General features: G+C 43.2%; 1 protein-coding gene across 3 annotated transcripts in view; it reads left to right on the top strand.

The window, feature by feature from the left end:
- Window positions 1-393: 393 nt before the first annotated feature.
- Window positions 394-19,072, top strand: part of PLXNB2 (plexin B2) — a 250,639-nt gene continuing 231,960 nt past the window's right edge. The window contains exons 1-2 of one of the 3 annotated variants that reach the window (XM_064702756.1): window positions 394-481; window positions 9,985-10,087. The gene's annotated coding sequence lies outside the window, so the exon portion shown is untranslated. Of the gene's footprint in view, window positions 872-9,984; window positions 10,088-19,072 lie in introns of all 3 variants that reach the window. The other 2 variants (XM_064702755.1, XM_064702757.1) reach the window with 2 other exon arrangements.

The following is a 19,072-nucleotide window of genomic DNA, read 5'->3' on the forward strand; positions in this document are numbered from 1 at the left end:
GGGCAGAGGGGCCCGGCAGCCCCGCCGCTCCCCGCTCTTCACCCCAGGGGCCCACGGGCGGCTGGGGCTCGGTGCTCCCAGCGCCGGAGCTGCAGCCTCCGGCCCGGCCCCGGTCCCCCGGCGGGGCACGGAGCGCCCCCGGTTCTCCGGGAGCTCTCGGCCCCGCTTCGCCGGGCTGGCCTCCGCCTGGCTGGCGGGCAAAACAAAGCGGAGACAGGGAAAGGAAAACGGGCAGAAAGTACGGCTCCCGCCGCCTCCCAGCCTTCTGCCTGGATCTCCCTGCATGAGACAGCGCTGCAAGCGGATCCTGACCGGGGGCAGGGGGTGGAGAGAGGAGAAGGAGGACGGACAGAGAGAGGGAGGGAGAAAGGGAGGGAGGGAAGGAGGGACAAACGGGAGCCTCTCTCCTTCCCTGGGCTGGTTTTTTTTTCAGTTTCCTGTCTCGCATTGTGCTCACAGCGGATATGTGCTGCGCCTACAGGTGTGTCCCCTCCTCGCAGCTTTTCCCCGGCTCCCAAGCGTAGGCTCCGGCTGTCGGGGGACGGCGGCGGATCGTGACCGCCATGTGATGATTATTTCTCTTGGGGCGCTTTCTCTCTCCTCTCGCTCTCTGCCTCCCCCTCCCTCGCTCCCCGCCGCTCCCGTCCTTCCTCGCGGAGGTGGCCGCAGCCGCTGCCGCCTTCGCGCTGACTCCGGCTGCGGCGGCGGCGGCGCCCGCCGGGAGCATGGGCGGCCGCCGGGGGCTGCCGTAGCGCCTCTGTCCAGCCCACCGCCACCCACCCCGGGCTGCCGGGGCCGCCGCTCCCGCTCGGGCAACTCGGACGGTCCGTGCCCGCGGGCTCCCTCCCGCCGGCGCCTGCACCTGTTGAAGGTAACGCAGCCCCGGCGCTGCCGCCGCGGGATGGGCGCGGAGGGGAGGGGGGAAGGCGGATTCCTCGGCGACTTCCCCCTGTCTCACCCAGCTCGGGAGCTGCTGAGTTGTGGGTAGAGCAGCTTCTCTCCTCCTCGGCTGCGGGGCCGGGGCCGGGGGTAAGCGGCGAGGGCCGGGGCGGATGGGGCTTTCTGCCGCGCTGCCCGTGACCAGATGGTTTTGGTTAAGGGGCTCCCGGGCGGCGGCTCTGGACTCGGAGCGCCTTTCTCAGCCGCCGTGCAGGGCGGGGAGGTGGGGGAGGCGCGGGGAACGGGCTCCTCCCGAGCGGCGGCCGGGGTGCGCCGGTGTCCGGCGAGCTCCCTCCGCCCCGCTCGCTGCGGGCTGGCCGCTCTCCCCGGGAGTTTCGCAAGCCCGCAGCGCCGGGGTCAGCAGCCCCGCTGTCGCGGCTGGCACTGGCCCGGCGCCCGCCCCGCGCTCCGCCTGCGCACCGTCGACTCGGGAACTCGTTTGGGATTTTCCTGCAAACGCGTTTTGTCTCTTTGCAGAGGCAGCTTTAAACTTTCTTTGCAAACTGTTAATTAGATACACTGTACTTTGCTCATGTTTCGTGGAGGCGAATGGGAGTGCGAGGCTGGGAAGGCTTGTGACTCAAAGCATAGTTATTCGGGAGGTGCGGAACATCTTTGCGTGTCCCGTTCAGATGGGCTGTACCTGTAATTTGTGACTTTGCCTTCTCCGAGACTTCGTCAGTTCGGTGGCATCGGGAGGCAGAAGGGATCTTTAGCACTTTGGGTCCTTTCGAGGTTAATCAGACACTCGGTTGAATATACAAAGGAGGAAGTGTAAGTTCATCGCCCCTCTGAAATCTGATGGAAAGTAACATTGCTTTTGTCCACGAGTTACAGCACTGTGGTCCTGTCCTTACTGCTGAGCTCGTCATCAAATGATAACTTTCTCATGAGAGAACTTATGCTTTTGCAACGAAGGCTGTTACCTTGAATGTGATGATGAGCTTATTGAACACCAGAGGGAACTCTGAATAGGTAATTCATTCAAGGGAGATATATGCTTATTTTACTGTTTATGTTCTCATTACAATGGAATCTAGGAGGAAGCAAAGGTTGGTAAGTAATAGGCTGCTGGTATGTACCTAGGATTGGCTTCTGTTTTCTTAACAGTTTTTTTCAGAAGACATCAATTCTAAATTTGGGCTGAAATTTTTTTTTTTCCTTTCTTCCCCATCCCCAAAGCTTGAAGTATGCAACTGGTCTTGCAACAGCTATGTACCATGCTATAGGCAAATCAGCTGGGAGATCTGTTCACTGTTTGCTAGGGAGTGAGATTATAAATGCATGTTGGGCTGATGCTTAATGCCCTGCCTGCCTGTCAGGTTGCGAGACAGATCCAGCACACCTGGGCACGGGGGCTGCTGCCTGCAATTGATGTGCCAGAATAGAACATGCTTCCAGCCAAAACAAAAGGGAGGAAGGAAGGAAGTCTACTTCCAAGACTAGCATGGCTTGTCCTCCTTACCTAGAACACTTGTGGATCTAAAACCTAGTCTGATTGCTTGTGAAGTAGAAAACAATCTTTCTTATAATATATGACTTAAATAAATACAGAAACTAAATGGTGTCAGTGTTTGGGAAAGGAGTTTGAATGGTGGCTTCTGGTACCAAAAGCTGTATAAATCATCTGAGATTATTGTAAGAAGCTAGGGTCAACCCATCAAAATGTGATACTGTATTTTGTAGTAACATGAACCCCCAAAATGTGCAACTGAAGCTTTGGATGCTTGTGATAGTCTGTTACAACAGTGTTGATAACCAGGCTTCTTTGATGCTCCTGGATTGTCAACGATGGGAAGGGTAGCACAATTGTGACTCTGACTTTTGCTCCAGAAGCTTATGCATTCAGCTGTTCATCCTGTCCCTTTGCCAGAGATTACTCTACCATTCAGGGTTATGTTCTATTGAACTTTGAATCTGCCAGATTCAAGGTAGGCATATGAATGTAAACTGTATTTTATGGCTGTTTAGGTTAGTGTTGTGAAGTCTGATAGCATGAGTCTCCTGTATATCTCTGTTGTGACAGAGGGACAAAGCAAACAGTTGGGGTCAGCTGAATTGAGCTGCATTTGTGACCCACAGTCCATAAGCATCTAAATTCTTTTGAAATGGCAGTGAGTCCAGTGACCTACCTGGTGGGCAGAGGTGGTGGGGAGGCAGCTCTGCACGAGGAGAGGCTGTGTGACCTTCTGCACAGGTTGGTCAGCAGCACACAAGGTCTGGGGTTCAGAAGGATGCAGTCGATGGTGCACCCGATCAGCCCTCAATGCCTCTCCTCCTCCATCCATTCTAGCAATCTGAAAGTGATCCAAGTTTTTTTGTTCTTTTATCTGAGCCTTTCTTTGTTCATCTGACTTGAGGACTTGTTATGTAAAATGTTCTCACTACACTACTCTGCCTGAATTTTCTACAGATGATATTGGAAGTTGGATAAAGGCTTTGTACAGCTTTATAAAACTGGGAGTTTTTTGCCTTGCATGCAGAAGATCACTAAGGACAAATTACATTTTGAAGGGAGACCTCTTCATGAATGCCTATTAAGAACAAAAAAGTTCCACTTTATTGTTGCAAACTGGTTTGGATTCTGGCTCAGTTTTGAGAAAAATATTTGTGCATTATTTATTTATTTTTATGAAGATTAAATACTAAGTGTTTATATTTCTGTAATGGCTAGAATTTGGAAATTTTCATATAGTTTTAAATTATTTATCATATGAAGCACTGAATGAAGATGTTTGTTACACTGGTGTCACATTCAGAATATTGAATTACAATTGTAAAATTAAGGTAACAAGCCTAAATTGGAGTTTGCAACTTTAAGCTCTGCCAGCAAGCAGTTAATGGCAACATTAACTGCTAGAAAAGTAATTGCTACCGTTCTTTTACTGTCATTTTGTTCTCACTCCCCTCCAGTCAGCCTGTTCCACAGAGATATCATGAATATTCACCGAAATAGCTTGGCATTGTCACTTATGCAATTTCTCATCAGATCCAATGTGTTGATGAGCTAATGTGCACTTGATTAAATGTACTTGATTTATGCAAACAAAAACTCTAGGTCCTTCTTGAAGTAAAGTTAGCACCTGCACAGCTATTAGTGAGATGAGAGTCTAAATAATTATGATGAAATTAAGTAAACAAACAACCTCGATGTGGTATTCCTCCTACTCCTTCACTTTTACCTTTTTGTTCAACTCAGTAGTGGATATTTATTTTGGCTTTTCTTGCAGGTTTTCTTATGCACCATACAGAATTGTAAAGCTCAGCTTATAGTGGAGGGTCTGTTTAAATGGCTTCTAGAAGAGAAAGAAACCCCAAACAATCAAAAAAAAAGAGTATTATTAGCTGTAATACGGCCAGAGGTAACTAGGATTAGTGGAGTATTACTTAAAGAGTTTTGTTTAAGTATGAATCTAACTTGGATTTGACATTGGTCAGTTAATCCTTGTTGAAAATAAAATAAAATCATATAGCCCAAGTGGTTGAGGGGATGTCTGTTGTAACAAAAACCAGTATTTGGAAAGTAAGTGGTTTAGCTTGTTATTTTTGAATTGGTCAAACACATTTAGAAATAAGCAGTTGAAAACATTTTATTTAACCATCAGTGGTTAATGGTACAAAAAGCTCTCTGTCTATAAAACTGATCAAACCTGGCTACATAAAGAGGCCTGGAGTCCTTGCCCTTTGCTGCTCTGGAGGCAGCAGAGGATGGATGGAGGAAGGAGAGGACACATGTTTGCCCAACCCTCGTGCAACCAGACAGACTGGAAAGCTGTTCAGGGGATCTTGTGGACCTGGGGCTTACTTTCTTTAGGCAGATAGTAATTTAGTTATCTGTTAAAATCAAGTATTTCTGTTTCTGTCTCTGCAGTTGTATCTCTGCAAATATATGACTTTTGGAGCTCTCTGAATTTCCATCTCAGGTAGTTGAGGGAAGACTTCTCGTTGTAATGTCTAAAAGTATCTGTGCTTAATAAATGTTACTAGTAATTATTAAAAAAAATCTCAGCCTCAATGTGATGATCAGCTCCTGCCCCACTGCTCAGCTTTACATGACCATAATGCAGGACAGAGTTTGCCCTCAGGAGTGTGTCAGCAGAGCTGTGGTCACCAGCCACGTGCTTATAGGGACACTTGGTTTCTCTTTGGAATTCAGCTCCTGGGAGCTGGCGCCAGCACGGATTGATGATTAGCACCACGCTGAGTTCCCCAAGCTCGTCAGCCTCTGTACTCATCAGGGTTCAGAGTCCACCTGGCACCTTCTGAAACACTTCTGACCTTGCTCCACCTTTATAGTTAGCTTCCAAGTTTCTGCCTTTGTAGTTTCACTTTTGACATGCCCCTGGTCAAAAAGCTTTGCAATCCTGCAAACAAGTGAATTTAGTAGTTGATTTATTCAATCAAAGTGTGTCCTCAAGAAGTTAGTTATCCGACTAAAACCTTATTCCTAGTGTTTCACTTGTTTGCTTGTTAACTGGCATCACTAGTTTAAGGCCACAAGTAAAAAGTGAAGGCAGTCAGTCTTCCTGATTTACCTCTGGGCCCAGCAAGATCGTGGCACAGATCCTCCTGGGAGCTACATGAATGCATACGGAAAAGAAGGAGGTGGTTTGTGACAGGCAAAATGGCTTCAGCATGGGCAAATTGTGCCTGACTAATTTGATAAGATTCTATGACCCGGGTTACAGTGTTGGTGGATAAAGGAAGAGCAACCAGTATCATCTGCCTGGACTTGTGCAAAGTTTGACATTGTCCCACATGGTATGGTTGTCTGAACTGGAGAGACATGAATTTGATAGATGGTCCGCTCAGAAGATAAGGGATTGGCTGGAGGGTTGTACTCAAAGAGTTGCAGTGAATGGCATGATGTCCAAGTGGAGACCAGTGGTGTTCCACAGGGATCAGTACTGAAACCAGCACTTTTTAACATCTTTGCTGGTGACATGGATAGAGGGATTGAGGTTAGGGTTAGGGTTAGGGATTGAGTGCACCCTCAGCAAGTTTCCCAGTGGCACCAAGCTGTGGGGTGCAGACATGCTGGAGGGAAGCAATGCCATCCTGAGGAACCTGGACAGGCTTGAGAGGAGGCCCTGTGCAAACCTCATGAATTTCTGCAAGGCCAAGTGCAGGGTCCTGCCCCTGGATTGGGGAAATGTCAAACACAAGTACAGGCTGGTAGAGAATGAATTGAGAGCAGCCCCAAGGAGGAGAACTTGGGGGCTGTTGGTTAACAAGAAAGTCAGCATGACCCAGCAATGCAGACTCACAGCCCAGAAAGCCAAACCTGTTCTGGGCTGTATCAGAGAAGCCTGGCCAGCAGCTTGACAGCAACATAAAATGGTTGTGGCACTGTTGGAGTAGTCCAGAGGAGGGCCATGAAGATGATGAGAAGGATGAAGCACCTCTCCTATGAAGTCAGGCTGAGAAGGTTAAGGGTTTTCTGCCTGGAAAAGAGAAGGCTTTGGGATGATCTCACTGCCTTTCCAGTACCTGAAGGGAACTAACAGGAAAGATAGGGCAAGGCTATTTACAAAAGCATGTAGTGACAGGACAAGGAGGGATGGGTTCAAATTGAAAGAGAGTAGCTTAGGTTAGCTATTAGGAAAAAATTTGTAATGTGAAGGTGGTGAGGCACTGGAACAGGTTGTGCAGGGAAGCTGTGAGTGAATGCCCCATCCCTGGACATGTTCAAGGTGAGGCTGGATGGAACTTTGAGCAGCCTAATCTAATGGAAGGTATCCAGGGGTGCTGGAATGAGATGATCTTTGAGGTCCCTTCCAACCCAAACCTTTCTGTGATTCTATGATTTACGTAATTTGCAGTGAATGGCTTTGGTATTAGTTGACAATCACAGTTATCTTTATGTTGCAGATGTCATTCTTTCTGCCTTCTCAATCCTACAATAATACAGGAAGCTGTAGAAAAACTTTGCCCCTAAAATATCCTAATTATGTGCTGGACCTTCAAGCAGACCCATAAGAACTACTCTTCCAGATTAGGTACATGGAAACTGCCTGTAAACAGCATGATTTTAAATGAAAATCCATGAGATGTTTAGCACTTAAACTGAATTGTTCCAGAACTTAATTTTTATAACAAGGTATGTTCATGCTAATTGCTGAACAGACTTGACTAGCATATTTCTAGTTAAACTGGATTAGGTCTGCATGTTGACTTGGATTGAAGGACACTCTCATAAACCTGATGCTAATCTTGCTGTATCTAGAGGAATTATTAATGTGATAGCTCTGTGTCCTAGAGAAGGAATGCAGAAAGCTTAATGTTCTGCCTATACTTACTGACTGTGTTTTAAATATGTAAAAATGTGAGGAGGAACTCCTCACATCTTTTTCCCCAGGCCTCTTGTTTATCTTCTAGATAGTTTAAGAAGAGATTGTATCTCTTTCTGACGTCTAAGAGTTGTATATAAAGAAGATCTAGCTCTTGCATTGCTATGGGCATCACTGCTTAGAATTTTTGAAGGACCATTTTTTTAACCAACATTTGCCCTGTAGGAAAATTGTTATTGGTCAAATGTATTCAGCCACAGGGAGAAAGCAGAGGGCAGAAAATATAAACCAAATTGATCTGGTAAAAAGGGTGCAACTGAAATACAAGGTGAAGTTTACCATCCTGAATCACGACAAGTTAGTAATCTTTTGCTGGGGTTTAAACTAGGCCTGCAAAGCAAATGAAAGCTTCTTTTTTCCTGAAGATACAGGGCACATGGCATGGTTAATAGTAGATGGGTATGATTCCCTTCAGCTTGTATTAGTTAGTTTCCATTTAATAGACATGATTATGTCATGCTCATTGCAGCTGGAAGTCCAAAATATGCAACATCTCAAATATATCAGTAGACCACTCATTTGGCCTTTCTTAGTGTGTTGTCAAGTGTGTGTTGAACTTACATGCTATCTTCATTCAATCAGTTTGGGAGATATTGCTATAAACTTAATGTTGGGCCTGTTGAATTGTAGGGCAATAAAAGCAGTAATTTGACCTCTTCTATTTCCAGTCTTGTGTGATTAAGTAGTTTAAAAGCTGTGAAAATTTTTTCTGTGCAGTTTTGACACGCATCATCAGCAAGTGGAACTTTTCCCTCTGAACTAACAGCTCATGTAAACTGAGGTTGTGGTTATGATGTGTGCACATCTCCCATATGGGTACCAATGTGGGTGACTTTGAGGTATTCTTTTCCCCCACATATGTCAAATGGCAGTGGTTTTGTCTGAAAAGCTTCTGCACAGGCAGAAAGTGTCTTTGTTGAGTGCTTCTAAGTGTCTTTGTGAGTACTTTTAAGAAGTTTTTCAAGAGTCAATAACTCTGCAGCCACAAAGCTGGCTTTATGGCTCAGATTATGCATGTGCTGTGTGGTCCAGGTGTTGTCACCTTCTGCCTACCCAAGCTGTTGAGATGAAAAACCAAAAGACTTTATTTGCCTTGGCAATCCTGAGTCCAAAGTGGTGGTATGAGTTTATGTATTAGTAGGTTGGATAAAACTCCAGGGAGGTGACATCTCTGTTTATTAACAGATGACTTCTTGGTTTGGCATTTAACTGGGGGAAGATCTGCAAGCATTTCACAGTCCATTGTGCATTTAATTTGTTATTCAGGCAATATCTTTGAAATTATTTGATTGAGGGGTTTTTCTTTGATTTTGGGTTTTGTTTGGGGTTTTTTGAGCTTGTCATCTATAGTTCAGCATCAGCGGAACTGTCAAGTCCCCCAACTGTTTGAACATTTCACTTGGCTACTGCTCATGAGCCAAACAAAATCTGGGACTAAAGCATATCTTACCTTGAAAATTCTGAGAAAAAAAGAATCCATCTTTAAGAATTTGTTCCCATTTGCTTTTGCCTTTTCAGAATTTCATCTTGTTTCTAACAAGAGCCTTTTATTGTTTTGAATTGCATCTGTTCATACCTTTTAAGTTTTCTTGTGGCTGTATTAAAGACTTTTTGTTGCTGATATTTTTTTTTCCTTAAAGATGATCAAGTAAACTGTCAGTTGTCTGGGTGGCTTATCAAAAGGACTGAATCTTTAAATCTGATTATACATAATGCTTTTTACCTCCCCCCAGATGCTAATTGCTTTTGTAGCTCTACTTTGCATGTTCTATAATTTTCAACATCTCTTTTTGAGCATCAGTCATGGAACTGGGCATGGAACATGGAACTGGCAGTCATGGAACTGGAACTGGGCAGAGTATTTTAGTGTCATTCTTGCCCCATGCTACCCCAATCATTATTTCCATTCACTCTCATATCTTTGAACCCAGGAGCCACCTTAGCCCTTCTAATAACAGCAGAAGCTCTGAATGTGATGCTTAGCTGTGAGGCTGTGTTGACCTCATCCCTTTTGCTCTCCTTGCTTCAGAGGTCACAGTTCTCTGATCTGCAAACCTTACCTGCATCCCTTGTTACTAGATATATATCTGCTTTCAGGTATCTTAAGATTGTTTTGATTGGAATGAGCACAGCTTGACAAGTAATTGTGTTAACTCTGTGATTTGCCTTCTGTTTTTATTTCTCATGTTACTAAACCATATAATCTCTTAATTTTACCATAAAGAACTTGCTTATTTCCAGGTAGCTAATAAAACACTTGGGTAATGTAAAGCATAATTCCAGTAATTTTGAACTGCAAAAGAAGCATTACAGTTGCATTGTGATGTTACTCACTAATGACAGCTTTTGAGATCCTGAAGTTAACTAATTTTTACATATTTGTCCTATATGTTTTGACATCCTGTTTTTAAAATCCCAGTGATTTGATAAATCTTGCTTATGTCACATCTTTAAGCCTTCAGTTGCTGAAAAAGCCTTCAATGTGATACACAATCAATAGATTTCACCATATTTCAGTCTTATAAAGATAAAAATTAGGAACTTTCAGCAATGTCTTGAGATGCCAGCTGCAAAATTATTCCTTGGTTGGGATGCCCATAGACCCCCTGAGCGAGCTCTTAATGTTTGATTGTGCATATTGCCCAGTCCCTTGTTTTATGTGTTCTCTCAGGCATCTATTCTGTGTCTCCTCCAGCAGGAACAAGAACACATCAGAAGGCATTTCACCCCGGACCCTATTTGCACAGAAGCCTGAGCCCCAAGAAGTCCCTTTGACCAGCAACGCTTGTGCTGCTCAGGTGGGCTAAGAACTCTTTTGGACTGAGGGTTTTGGGTTTACCTCCATTTCTTCTTCCAAAGTGTCGTGCTGCTTGCTTGAGAAGGAGGAGTTTCTTGTGTAGGGCGCTGCAGTGCAGTTGGCTTGGTGCACCGAGATGAGAGATGTCTGTGTGGGATGGATGTGCTTTAGGGTTTAGGTTGAAATATTACAGCCTCAAATTTAGTGTAATAATCTGGCATGAAAATGCACTTACTTTGTCATTGTCCTGGATGCTGTCTGATTCAACAGTGATTTTTATGCATAGTTTTGTATCTCCTGGACCTGTAGTGTAAAAGGATATTAAGCAGCTTGTGGGTGTGAGTCATCTCGAAGTTAACTTAGTTATCAAAACATAGTATCTCAATTGCTCAGAGTAACACTTTCCACTTCACTTTTGCAATGTTTTGCTTGTTGCCACTGTTGAAATTTAAATGTCTATTTACTTTTCCCAGTTGTAGCAATTAGTTATTCTCTTTTAATTTTGATCCTGATGCCTGTAAAATGAGTAAATGTAAGCAGCATTCTTGAAACTAAACTCTTCATGCTGTTTTCTCCTACTGATAATTTCAAGAGGCAGACTGTGTTTTCTGTTGTCTGTGGCTTAATTAATCTACTTGAATTATACTTGAACAGGAACTCTGATACCAGAAGAGGGTTTAGCAACCTTGGAAGTTAGGAGCTCATGAATGAGGCAGTGCTGAAGAGTTACTTTATGTTATTATTTTGCTTGTTGGTAAAAGAAGGTGTTTGTAAACTCGTGACCAGAAGTGGCTACATACTTGCTTCCTTTCCCTCCCTCTTAGAGACTTTTCTGCTTTCTCAGGCCTTTCATGTGTAATAACTTGGCATGGATAGGCAGGTCTCTGTCCCAAGCTGAGATGTTCCAACACCATGCCAATAATTCAGTGGCATCAGTCAGATGAAACTGGCATACTTACTGGAATACCACGAGTCTGGGCTGCTTTGTGAGTAGGTTTGGTGCCCAGACTACCATCTATGCAAGCCGCTGCATGCATGGGGTCCTGTAGGTTTCTTGACTGGGGACTTCAGCATGGTGGTTTTGCTGCTGTCTTTAGCAAACAATTTAATTTCTCTGTGATTTTTGTGGTGTGTTTTGTTTTGTTGAGGGGGGGAGGGGTGTGGGTGGGTGGTGGTTTTGTTGTTGGTTTGTTTTTTTTTTCATTGCTTCACTTTGGGGTATTTTGGGAAATCTGTAGAGAAAAGTACAATTTGGTGGTATTTTTGTTAAGTATAAGTAGGGCAAGTAGATGCTGCAGCATTCCTTCTTGACCAGAAAGGATGGGGACCTGCTAATTCTCCTAAATTATCCCATGTTGCTTTCCCAAAAGCCCCTATGCAAAAGTAAACCTTGCATCCCCAGATTTCCTGGCTTGAGGAAAGCCTCCTCCAAAGCACTTTTACATCGTGCTCTCTGTATCCATGAGATGGCTTGGCAGGAAGGAGCATTTTTGTTCCAAGTGGGTTAGCAGCAGGCACAGACCATCATTCAATGATATGAAATCTTCAGTGGCAGCTCTGCTGTAAGTAGTTCCTGCCTTCACTGGCCAGTACCTGCTTGGTTGTGCTGTTTTGTGGAGCTGTGCTGTGGGCTGGACAGGAGAGCTAATCTAGCACTACACTGTATTTTATGTAGTTGTTATGTGGCTTTGAAAAAAAGTATTTAGACATTTCCCTTCATCTCTGCTGTATTTCACAGCATGGCTGTGCAAATGCATGATAATTTGCAATGTTGGACTGAGAAGCTGGAAGGCAATCCTCACACCCCACCCCATCAAAAAAAAAAAAAAAAAAAAAGAAGAAGAGGATCCAAGACTTGCTTAAAGTGATTTCATTGCCAAGTTCTTTGTGTTATCAAGCCCCGCCTGTGTCTGTAGCTCTCTTCCTTTCCTGCCGGTCCCATCCTGGGTGGCCCCATTAGTCAGGGAAGAAGAGGCTTTTGCAAACTGAGTGAGGGTGTTGAGTTTGTACTTTCAATAGCAACCATGCTCCTGTGTAGCTGTTCTTTCATTTCAAATAATATGAGGTGGCTTTAAACTAAATACAAGCCTTTTACATAGATCTGGCTAGTGCCCTTATTCTCTCTGGGTGCTCTAAATGTTGTGTCCCTGTGCACTTGGTGAGGAAACTTTTTTGGTGTCAGTTTTCTTTCTCAGCTGATGACCTCCAGTGCACTGCTAGCACTCTCCTGAAGCATTAACCATGCACAGAGTCACTTCCTTTCCCCTCTTACCTCAGTTTAAAAGACTTTGCTCTTGAATCTTGTAAATGGGGTGATAATTTCAAAGCAAACAGCTTCCAGTCCTTTCTTGCCAATTTTTGCCCACAAGGTATGCAAAGTAAACAGAGCAGTTAGGAAATTAGTTATGTGCTTTCCCTCCTAGTGCAAGGCATCCCAGGATGGTTCCTAGCCCTCTAAGTAATGAATAAAGAGAGAGATGGAGAAGTGGCCTGCCCGAGTTGCATTTTAATGTATGGAGCCATTTCACAGATCATTCATATTTTACAAGCTTTAGGAAAACCTTGTAAAATGTTAGGCTTTAAAAAATCTCTACTATTCATATATTGAACATAAAAGTGTTTTACTGCTTGCAGCAGAGAAAGAAAACTGAAATACCTAGGATGGGCTAAAAGAAATACAGAGAATTTTCTTCACATGTTAAAAAATAGCTTTCAAGCAGACTTCACCTAAATACAAGGAAGATTCTTACCTCTGGCAGGCTTTTGGGGGGAGCTTAGAAGGATTTTTCAGTGCTACTATGATATTTATAGGTTTGATTTGGAAACTGAATCTGGATGCTATAATGGTGGGTATGTAGCAGTTATAGGGTACAATACCTGTAACAGGATATACAGATGCCATTTTGGTGCATTTATTAAAAGGAGACGAGTCTAGGCAACTATTAAAAAATGTGACTTTGAAAAAGTTGATAAAGAAATTGTTAATGCTTAATATATTTAGCTCCATCCTAGGTATTGAACAGTCTTTACTAATTGACTTATAGGAAAATTTGTTAAATGTGAAAATTAGACATAAGGTTATCTACTGACCGGCTTAGCTACAAGGTGATGGTGAGGCTGAAAAGGGGAAAAACCATTATGTGATCTCCTCCAAATGAGATAGGGCAGGTCCCAAGAGTACAAAGCCTGCAGGAATTCAAATCAACAGTTGAGTTATAATCTGAGGCCATGAGCACAAACACAACTTCCATTTTACGCTCATGCATGTGGCAGCACAAGTAGGAAGCTGGAGTTCTCCTGGTCCCAAAAGAAGATCCTTCATTATCAGCTTTACTCCCTTGGCATGACTCAAAGGACAGTATGATAATAACCCACAGTGGTGCTCCTTCACACATTTCTATCCTCTATGCAAGGAGTGTGCTCTACTCCTTTTTAGAAACAGGATCTCTGTTTAAAAAAATTATATAAAATTGTATTTATTATATACAATATGTGTAATATGTTTTATAGTTGCTATCAAAGGTTTTTAAAGGAAAGTATGCTCTGTCTTATGGAAACTTTGCCTTGATGTTTCCCAGCTGAAGGTTATGAAATTCTCTGAAGATGTGGTTTTTTTCATAGAAATTCCTTGAGTTCCATGAATGTTAACTCAAAACACCTGAAAGAATGTAACATATCTGTCTTCTGGAGTATTTCATTTGTACTTGTGCCAAAAGCAGAGAGCTAACTCGGCTGCAAGGACCTAGTTTGGCTGAACTTGTAGTCCCTAGAATATATAAGAAGATTTTTTTAAATATAGATTTAATGCTAAGCTCTTCTATTTACTGGAGAGAGAGGAAATATTACAATTTGAGTAAATATTTTAAAGTAATTTTTATATATATTAGCCACAAGGAAAGGATAATATGTTCCTGGAATAATTTCTTTTTAAATAGCTGCACTTAATGCAGCATGAACTCAAACATCCCAAACCACACAATTTTTTTGCTCTTTACTTCAAATAAACCTTACCTCAGTTCACATATATCTTTATTTTCCTGAGTGAAATTATGAATTTCCTCTTTACAAACCAAAAAGAGAAGGTGTTGAATTAGCTTCTGCTTAGTGTAGTCTCTGTAAAGCAGACATTGCTTTATAAGATTGGCTTCAGCATCTGCTTTTTACCTGTGAATCCTTAATGAAGTTAAAGCTGTCCAGGTAATACAATTATAAATGTGATGCAAGTTGTAATGCAAAGCCAGGAGATTGTCAGCCCAGAAACTTTGTGTGTGAGCTGCAAATCACCAGAGTAACCTTCTCTTCAGTACATACCCGTTCCCATTCTCTGTCCATCTCCTGGGAAAGAAAAGGCAGCAGTAGCCAATGGGAGAAATTGCAACTTCGTGGCTCTACTTGATGCAAAGGTTAACAAACCACATAGGAGTCCAGATTTTTTATTTTTTGTCATTGTGTGGCTGTTTGAATGGCTTTCCTCTTGCTCTGTGGGCAGACAGAAGGTATTGTCTTATCTACTTTTCTGTCACAGTCACAATAGCCTTGCTTTTTCTTCAGGCTGGGCCTGTTAAGTCTAGTGGGGATAGTATAGTTTTCATCTTCTCAATTGGGGAAACCTGGCAACAGACTGCTGAGTGATGGGAAGGTTAACTAATGGGAGCAGTCCTTGCAGGAGTTTTATATTATTTGGCTGTTTGAAGAGGAGTTAAAAACCTTGGTGTCGTCTAACTTAGACTTTATCTTTGTGGTGTGAGGCTGCACATGTGAAAGTTTGAGAATGCTGGAATATTTTTCTTGTTTCTAAGTTTAGCTATAAATGTCTGTGGCCTACTTAATATTAACCTGTGTACTTCAAAATGAATAGCAGATTACAAGAAAATCAGATCGCTTTCTTCAAGTAAACTGTTGGGAAACTCAAGACATTCAGAGAAAGTGAATTAACTGAAGGTGTGGAGATGGAGTACACCAAACCTCAAGCTACCTGCAGGGCGCTCTTGAGAGAGAAAGGGGTACTCTAGAGAGAAATTGACTTTCTACTCTGTGAAGATGGAGGAAGCATCATGCTGACTCATCTTCCCACTTGGGAGTTGTTCTTCAATGGAGAGGTCTATCATTAGATCTTTTTCAGGAAATGAGGTGGCTGCCATGTAACAGGAGAGGCAAGTGAAAGATGGGTCTGTTACTTACTTGCCCAGAATCAGAACTGCATATCCAGGAGTAAAAATCATGTGTCCAAACAACTGTGTTCAGAGACCCTCCAGGGTCTCCTTCTGCAGAGTGACCCTCAGGTGGTGTTTTGGATCTATTTTGTACGCAAATTGTATAAATTCAACTAACGAGATCACACAGATGTTATACAGAGTGCATTTTTGTGCAACTAAATTGAATTGTGAATCTGTACTACTGGGTCCACTTAAAATAAAGTATTACCACATCAATCATAGCAGAGAAGTGAAGGAAATACTTTGCTAGCATTCCTATGGAATGCTGCACATGCTTCACTGTTCCTGGAGTGCAAAATCATTCCTCCCTCCTAAAGAGCATCCAAATGCTTTTAATATTGACCTGGAGATTAAAAAACTCCAACAACAAAGTGTACAGATAGCATTCTATTATTGTATTGAATATCTATTAATATGGCTGCTGTGGGAGATGGGGCAGAAAGGAAAGCAAGGCTGCCTAGAGCTGCAAACATAACAGTTTCTAAAGTTTTAAAATGCTCCTTCTGCCTCCTCACACGTGCATGCTACCTGCCATCTTGTGTTTGTATTTGGTATGTTGATTTGGGGAAAGATTTGATTTGACACTACAGCACAGCTTGAGGAACCAGCTGTACAGAATATTAATATCTGATCTTATTTCATTAATATCAATTTCAGGCCTGCATTCCAGAGAGGGTTAATATTAAGCTGGTTTTAATCACAGCAATATTTTCCAGATTCCTAGACAAAATGCACCAGCTGGTTTGCACTAAATTTTACAGTGCAGGAGACAAGGAACAGACTTCCTCACAGAAAGGAAACGTGGCAGTGTAAGTCCTGGGAGAATGGGGAGTTTCAAGCACTGGACAGGATGTCTTGCTTTCACAGTGAACTCTGGCAAGGGCAACACTGAAAACCAGAGAGACACCAAGTCTTGACTGTGCTCTCACCTTGGTTTCCCATGTTCCTGCTCACCTCAGGCTCTTTGTGTTTCTCTCTCATGATGAGTGACAGGAAAACTGTGTTTCTGGGCTGGCTTGTGGCTGTCCACTCCACTCCCTACATCCCCACTAAAGCAGAAGTGGTTGTACAACCACTTGCTGGAAGTTGGAGGAAACATTGTAATGCCTGATCTCCTGCGAAACCACTAAATGAGATCATTAGACATTAATTTTTTTTTTTTTAACAATTCAGACATGCAGCCTTGGAAGAAATGAATGAACCATAGCTTCCTTTTTTCCTCTACCTTTTTCTACCACATAAAATGGCATAATTAAATAGCAGCTATATTGTTTTACAAATGCCTCTATGCGTGAAATTAGTGTGCTTCCCAAAAAAGCCCTAAAACTGAAAGACACTGCAGTGTTTGTTACAGTAAGTTAGGCCTGTGACATTCTATCCTCTGAGAAATATTCCTGCATGGAATCTCGTTATCCAGTTCATCAACATGCATAATTTCTTCCACTGCTCCTAGCTTTGAGTCGAGATTGGCTTCTGTGAAGATGTTTGCAGAGGAGTTTTATGTATGGAGCTGTATGAACAAAAAAGGTTAAAAATTGTGGTTGCAGCAGCCGTGAAAAGCTATAGCATAAACGTTCACTGCTTTAAAATATGAAAAAAAACGGTGTCTTTTAAATATCAAAGGGATTAGTATTAATCCAGCACTTGTGATTTTCTTAAATCATGTTATTTGCATAATAATACTCACCACCTGCTATATCTTCAAAGCGCTTTTCAGACATTAACTAATTGATCTTTGTAACACCCCTGTGATGTAAAGACCTGTTATTATCCCCAGTCTGCAGATGTGGAAACCAAGACCCAGAGTAGCTGAAGGAACTTGTTGGGCACAGGGCTGAGGCAGTGACATTGAGGGTGCCATGTCTCTATTGTCCTGTCTTCTGGCAGTTCCCACTTCCAGGGGCAGCTACAGTTTCTTCTTACCTGCCTTTAGGAACAGAAAAGGAATGGATTTATTTTTTTGTGTCTTTGGAGGGATATTGTTGGGGGATGTTTGTTTTGATTTTGGGGGTCTTCTGCTAAATGATTTTGCTTTTGTTTTTACTTGCCCTGTAGTCAAAGACAGATAAGACAAAAAGGCTTTTTATGTCTTCTTATTGTCTGTGTGCACCACAGTGAACATTGAGAGCTTTTGAGCACCTTTTTGCTTTGTTCAGGAATCAGTATGGTCTTCTTAAAATACAAGAAGATCCATCTCAATATGAGAAAGAAGAATGTAAAGAACTTTACACTGAGGGTAGCAGAGCACTGGAACAGGCTGCCCAGGGAGGCTGTGGAGTCTCCCTCTCAGGAGAAATTCAAACCCACCTGGACGTGTTTGTATGTAACTGCTTCTGGTGGCCCTGCCTTGGCAGGGATTGGACTAGATGATCTCCAGAGGTCCCTTCCAACACTAACAATTCTGTGATTCTCCGATTCCTGGTAGTAGTTTTATGGTCAAACTTGCCCCTGCTTGTCAGGGTAAGAAATTATTAAAATGAGAAGTGACAGGGTGAGTTGCTTATTGTTATAAAATTTAAATACCTCTTTCCATCCTGTGCCAGCAGTGAGCAGCCATTCCCAGGTGCCTGCCAGAGGAGCAGCTGGTGTCTGTGATCAAGGGCTGTGGAAGGCTGGGGTGGTGCTGCCACCAGGATGGCAGCAGGTTCCCAACATCTGCCTCATGGTATTCATTCACCAGGTGTCTGGGGTGTTCCAGCCCTCGGTGGTGTGGGGGACAGGCAGGTGATGTGTAGGTTCTCCCAGTCTCTGTCACTGCTTTCTTTGGAACAGAGCTTGGTAAAGTTCCAGGTGGGCCTTGGAAAGTGCTGTGTACCTGAGCAAAAATGAGGTAGAAATGGAGGACAGACAGGTGTCACACACCTCAGTCCAAGAAGAGATATTAAAAGCTCTTTCATGGGTAATAATCTGATTTTAAAATGGGGTATTAAATATATTACAGTCCCTTTAATCTGGCAGTGTCACTTCAGTACTTAGTGCAAGGGCTTAACATTAAAGTGAATGTATTTGTTTTTACAGATGTTTCAATGGCATTATCTCCAAGCACGAAAGTAAATCATGTTGATGGAGCACTTGGAGCCCATCAGTGCAGTTTCAGACCAAACCTCAGGGAAAGCATGTGCCATGCCAGCTTCCAGGAGATGATTTTGGATAACCTGTGGTTTCCCAAGTGCAGTATCTATGCCCTCACAAGGGCTGCAGCAGTGACAAACAAGCAGATTTACTTCAACGAGTTATGGACATGGCTATATGTGCTTGCTTTAGTTATTTGACCAAACAAGGGGCCAGGGGAGGTGAGGAGGTGGAGCACAAATCACTCTGAGTTCTGTTGTACTCCAGCTGGGACAGATGGGCTGTAATCTCTCTTTAGGACACAAATTACAGGGTTTGCAGACCTTTGCATGCTGTGGATTGTTTGCTTCTCTTCACTCTTGGAACACCATTTCCATACACCTCTGTTGATTTAGGACAGAAAGGGGTCCAGCATCAGGTGACAGTGTTGCTTGTCTCATGAGGTGCTCTCTCCATGATTTGTGTCATTTTCAGGTGAAAGGGGTGAAACTGGTGAGTTCTTTGTGAAACACTGATCCTAGAGGGAAGGGCAGCTTAGGAGAGGGAGAGAGTGGGCAAAGCTCAGGTCATGCTTCAAGTGAAGCTTGGAGGCAGCTGAAGCACTCCAGTGATGGTTATTATGCTAGTCATGGAGAGAAGTGGATAAAAGGTGGATCATGTAGCAGGGCTGGAAGCCTTGGGCAGGGCACAGAGAGTGA

Source organism: Zonotrichia leucophrys, chromosome 1A, assembly GCF_028769735.1.
Source record: "Zonotrichia leucophrys gambelii isolate GWCS_2022_RI chromosome 1A, RI_Zleu_2.0, whole genome shotgun sequence".
NCBI lineage: Eukaryota > Metazoa > Chordata > Aves > Passeriformes > Passerellidae > Zonotrichia > Zonotrichia leucophrys.